Source organism: Panulirus ornatus, chromosome 66, assembly GCF_036320965.1.
Source record: "Panulirus ornatus isolate Po-2019 chromosome 66, ASM3632096v1, whole genome shotgun sequence".
In the NCBI taxonomy this organism is placed as follows: Eukaryota; Metazoa; Arthropoda; class Malacostraca; order Decapoda; family Palinuridae; genus Panulirus; species Panulirus ornatus.
In genome coordinates, this window is record NC_092289.1 from 183208 (window position 1) to 188946 (window position 5739).

The 5739-nt window shown below is 41.2% G+C and overlaps 1 protein-coding gene across 3 annotated transcripts in view; it reads left to right on the forward strand.

Annotated features, from left to right (window-relative positions):
* Nucleotides 1–369: 369 nt before the first annotated feature.
* LOC139746861 (uncharacterized) overlaps nt 370–5739 on the forward strand; it is a 526669-nt gene continuing 521299 nt past the window's right edge. For all 3 annotated transcript variants that reach the window (XM_071658484.1, XM_071658485.1, XM_071658486.1), the window contains exon 1: nt 370–443. The gene's annotated coding sequence lies outside the window, so the exon portion shown is untranslated. The remainder of the gene's footprint in view (nt 444–5739) is intronic.

Consider the following 5739-nt stretch of genomic DNA (forward strand, 5'->3'; position numbering starts at 1 on the left):
GTCTTCACTACGTACAGTATCATACAGTTTTAAATATGCCTTGGTTTCTTTACATAACTCCGTGGACTTGAACATATATAAGGCAAATCACAATTCCTTACTAATTTGAGTTTTCAAGACATTCGGGGAATATTCATGGAAAGACATGCAGAACACTGAATAATGGTTTTCATGACAGTCCACGGTCTCTGTTAAACCGGTCTGTACATTCTCCATGCCCAGCCAGTTTACACTCTCCAGCCTCCGCCGTGCCTGATACCTCCGCTCACCCAACCATTGTGAGAGCGTACATTACACTGTGGAAAAGGTGATCCTGCTGGGTCACGCCGCTCACCGAAGCCACACAACTGGCACCCTTGTGGGCGGGCAGACTATCTTTGGGAGTTCTCGTGTGCAGAGGTGCGGCGTCGATAGTCCCACTGATAAGGAAGATAATAGTGAGGGTTAGTGGTGTGTGTGATCACTAGATGTGATGATGAAAAATGTATGAAATTAACAAGGAAACCCATTGTGACAAATGTTCTTAGATGTGTAGTTGAATTTAATGGTGATGGTGAGATGCAGTATGATTACGGTTATCACTCATGACTTTTAAAGGCAAAAGTTTCGTAAACGATGTTAGAAAAAAATACAAGAAAATATTCAGAAGTGTTAGAGTCCAGTGTACTTGTAAAAGTGTTACTAAAAGAAAATACTGAGGATTGATGAATTACGAGAAGGCCAACGCCCAAGAACGTTTCTTAATGATACAGTGTTTGCCTGAGTTCAGTATTTTTACTATTAAGAATGCCACAGCATTTATAGATGATTATTTACCCAGTCTTTTAAGATTCTGCCTATGTTCGATGCTCCTAGGAATTACTTAGATAATCATCCAATTAGGGAAAGTTGGTAAGGTCGGATGAAAAAGCATATTCATCTATTGCCCAAAGTGCCCTTTATGACCCCGACACCTGGAGGTCATTATAGCACATAGTCGTGACAACAGAAAACGAAAGTAAGACGGTGTTGACAGAGAGTGAGCGCTAACCTAATTCCTGAACCCATTACACTGGTTAATCTTGTACGATGATCACAGCAATAATGTTAATGCCTATGAACGATAGTGCCTTAAACAGTTACTCGAACCCATCACATATCACTTTTAAGATGGTGAAAATGGCATTTATGCTGGCTGTAGATACTAATATGATGGTGAGTATAAAGAGGGTGATGGGATCGCTGATGAAACAACAAACCATCTAATACTTACTTTTGACATTTCATGCAGTAATCAATACAGCATCTGTGGCACCTTCCCCACCAGAAGCTCTTTCTAAGCTTAATTATTACCACCTTAACAAAGCCAAATGGAATGACTCAGGAAAATTCTTTTCTGACTTTCCTTGGGTAAATTACTGTCTTGTATGTGGAGATGCTTTTGTCTCCGCCAAACTCATAGGAGAGGTTACTGCTGCGGGAATGGAATCATCTATTCCCTATTCCTCCAAGCCGACCTCATCTTCCAATCCATGGTTCAACCGCTTCTATTCTGAGACCATTCAGGCAAGGGATCAGGCATATCGAGCGTGGAAAAACTCTCCTCCTGACTCCCATGCAGCAAAAATCACTGCCCGTAATTAGTGCAAGTATGTTATCCGGGAAACAAAGCGTTCTGTTATCTAAAAGAAGTGCGATAACCTTTCCCAGTCATCCACTGATGAATCTCTCTGGTCTTTAGCAGAGGACATCGCCAACAACTTCTGTTGCTCCACCTTTCCTCCACTTTTCCGTTCTGACGGCACTCTAGCTGTCTCTGCAGTAGACAACCAACTCTCTTTGGTTCCCGTTTCTCCTCTAACTCTAACCTGAATGACTCTAACATTCCTTCACCCCCTGATGCTCGTTTTACTAATCCTATGCCCTTCCCCCGTTACCTCTTTTCGATCTGTCTGAAAAGCATTTCTCTCTCTAGACACAAGCAAGGCTTATGGTCCTGACGGCATCCATCCCCGTATAGTGAAAGAATGTGCCCCCTGAACTTGCACCAGTGCGTGCTCATCTGTTTCGTTTCTATTTAAAAACCAGAACTTTTACATCCCAAAAAAGGGTGAGCGTTCTAACCTTCGAACTACCTCTCTGTTGTTTTATCATTACCATTTCCAAAGTCTTTGAATCCCTTCTCAACTCCTATATCCTTAGACCTCTTGAATCACAGTCATTTCTCTGATCACTAGTATGGCTTCCTTAATGCGAGATCAATTTGCGATATTCTTTCCTATCTTACTATTGTCTGGACATCACCCCTGAAAGATTTTGGGGAATCTTATGTAGCTGCGCTTGACTTATCCAAAGTTTTTATAGGGCTTAGCATGTGGGTCTCATCTCTAAGCTCCCTTCTTTCGACTTTCCCTCCTCACTCTGCTCCCTTATATCTAGCTTCCTCTCTGTTCATTCTAACTCTGTGGTTGTTGATGGATCAGCCTCTCCCCCCTTTCCCATCAACAGCGGTGCCCCTCAAGGTTCTGTCCTATCCCCTACACTTTTTCTTCTTTTTATCAACGATTTTCTCTCTTCCACAAATATCCAAATGTACTCATATGCTGGCGACTCAATCTTGCCTTCATCCACGTCCTTTAGTTCTGATCCTTCTTCTCTTAATAAATTAGATTGGACAGGGCAAGTAAACGAAACTTGGTTAAGTTTATAGCCTCCAAGACTCAGTTTCTACCCATTTCTCTATCGGAAATTCTTCACAGCTCACTTCTCTTCTTTGGTGGTTCTGTAAATCCATATCTTAACTCAACGAACATATTTGGTATCAATGTAATATCCAATTTTTTGGAAACCCCACAATACGGATTTCGCCATGTTTACCTCTAAGAAACTGGAAGGCCTGTTTAGATGCCGAAATTTCTTCTGAACAATTGCTCTGTTTATACAAAGGATTAATCCGTCCTTTTATGGAGTACTGCTCTCACATCTGGGGTGGCTCTAGCCCTGGATCTTTACTTGACAGTATTGAGTTGAAAGAGGTTGGACTTATAGACTCCTCCAGGAAGACTTAAAAACTTGACCCGCTTACCTTACGCCTCAATGTTGGTGTACTTTCCCCTCTTCTATAGGTGATACTTTGGTTTATGCTCCCGACAGCTGGCTGCTTGTGTGCCCTCACCACTAGCTAGACCAGGCAATACTCGGCAAGCTGCTGCGTCACATGATTACGGCGTGGCCGTTGGCAACTCACGGGTGGGTCGTTTGATAATTTTCTTGCCCTACACGTTGAAGCTTTGGAACTCTCTACCCTTTCATGTCTTTCCCAATAACTATGAACTGACACATTTTAAAAGGCAGGTTCTTCACTTCCTACAAAATTCGTAAATGATTTCCCTTGTCTCTTCTTTTTCCCTTTCACAATCTTTTCCCTATTTCACTTAAGGCCCGGCTTTGAAATGGACGTATGTCCGTTACTGGAGCCTCCAACGTAAAAAAGATGTAAAAAAGCATGTTCATGGGAATGTGGAGGTGAGGGCTGTCTGATGATGAAATCCTCCTACCTGGCTTCTACCTGGACCCCAGACTGCCTGACTTCCCCTTGTACCACCAGTTAGCTTGGTTTTCACGTGGATTTTAGCCTGTTTGACTCCAACTGCAACCAGGCTACCTAGCTACCACCTGGACCCCAGGGTACCTGGCTTTTACCTAGATCCCAGGCAGCTAGGAATCCAAATGGAATCTAGGGCATCTAACTTCAAGGTGGACCCAAGGCTGCATAACATCCACCTGGACCCCTGACTGCCCGGGTTCCACCTAGACCCCTGACTTCCCGGGTTCCACCTGGATCCCAGGCTGTCTGGCATCCACCTCTAACCAAGGCTGCTTCACCTCCACTTAGACCTCATAAGGGCTGCTTGGCTTCCTCATAGTGAATGTGGTATGAACAACCATTATCTGGTGGTCCCCTCCTTATTCCTATGCTTTCATACATTAGATATTACCCATTAATTCTGTGATTAGGAGTCAGAATAAGTGATATGTTATAAAACAGTATCATCGTCCGCACCACTTAGAATATCTATCAAATTTCATTCTACAGTGGATAGTGTATGAACTCCTAAGTGTATTAGTCTGTGTGGCTGCTCTGAGTCCCTCAGCTTTCTTCCTGGTTACAGGCTATTTAAGCACACTAGTACCTATGTGCACGTAGGGTTTCTCTGTATGGCTTCAGCTTCAACAAAAATGAAAACGGTATCGACAAATTATATACTGAATATGAATCCTATACCTACAGACATATAAAGAAGTATAATGATTATGAAATACATAGGTATAACATACATATTTAAGAAGCAAAAGTAGGGCAGAAAAGTTTGACGAATGCACTTAAGGTTCTGTCAAGTATCAGGTATGTACAAACATCGTAATATGATAGCTACTGGGATGAGGACATTGAATTACTTTTTGTTCAGTGGCGCTACAGTTAGACAAACTGACGGTGTAATGATAGGTTCCACACGAGATCCAACATTAGCTAGCACATTTCTATCACCATAAAGTTAGATGGCTGGAAGAGCGTCCATCACATTTCAAACCTTTCTTTTAAGTATGATATTCAGACGATACATTCTGGTATCTTAAGACTGCGAACTACATTCCTTTAATCTCATATCATTTGAACTCCCAACATAACAACAAATAATTTACCTCGAAAGTGGAAAAATTGATATCCTACCCATTCTTGATACTAAGATAAGTAAATGTGCGAAATCCTTCACAACGACAGTATGCAAGAAGCTAACATTTACTGGTCTTTGTTAGAATTTTACATCTTTTATCCCAACCGAATGATAACCATAACTTATTGGTAACCCTGGCAACACAAGTGTTTCATATGTTCTGATTGTGTGTGTGTGTGTGTGTGTGTGAGTTTGTGCGTGTGTGTGTGTGTGTGTGTGTGTGTGTGTGTGTGTGTGTGTTGTGTGTGTATGTGTGTGTGTGTGTGTGTGTGTGTGTGTGTGTGTGTGTGTGTGTGTGTGTGTGTGTGTGTGTAAGAAGAGGAGAAAAGTACTTTGTGTACATTTGTGTTTATGTTTCCAAATACCTCCGTGCAATAACACATTTCTACAGTACGAGAGGGAGTGTGTATTCATCTTTTGTGTGTGGGCGACCGTGTGTGGATGTACTTTGGCTCTCTGTTGCGCACTTGCAACATGTTATAGCGACACAATGGTTCATCTGTGTAGGATAAAGTAAATGTGTGTCTTTGTCCGACGGCTTTACATAAAGAACTCTCTACGAATCTGTGTGATCGAAGATATGTGGAAACGTTGCTCGGCCTAATGACCCTTTTCCTGTCTTTCGCATCAGGCGTCATATATAGCAAGGTCCGTGTATGTGTCTTTCTGTTTATGACAATATAATACGAATGATAATGTTCGTTGTTTCGTTGTCTTGGGTATAGACTTACCAACTACAACTATGATTTAGTCAGTCGACGACAAGCTACATCACCAAACGAACAATTCTTTAATACCTTCAGGTTCATATATATATATATATATATATATATATATATATATATATATATATATATATATATATATATATATATATATATATATATATATATATATATATATATATATATATATATTCGTTTCACTCAGAGCCAAAACATCCAGGTTCCTTTCCTCAAACACACTACCTATCTCTTCTTTAATCTCATCTTGGTTACATCCACACACATTTAGACACCCCAAT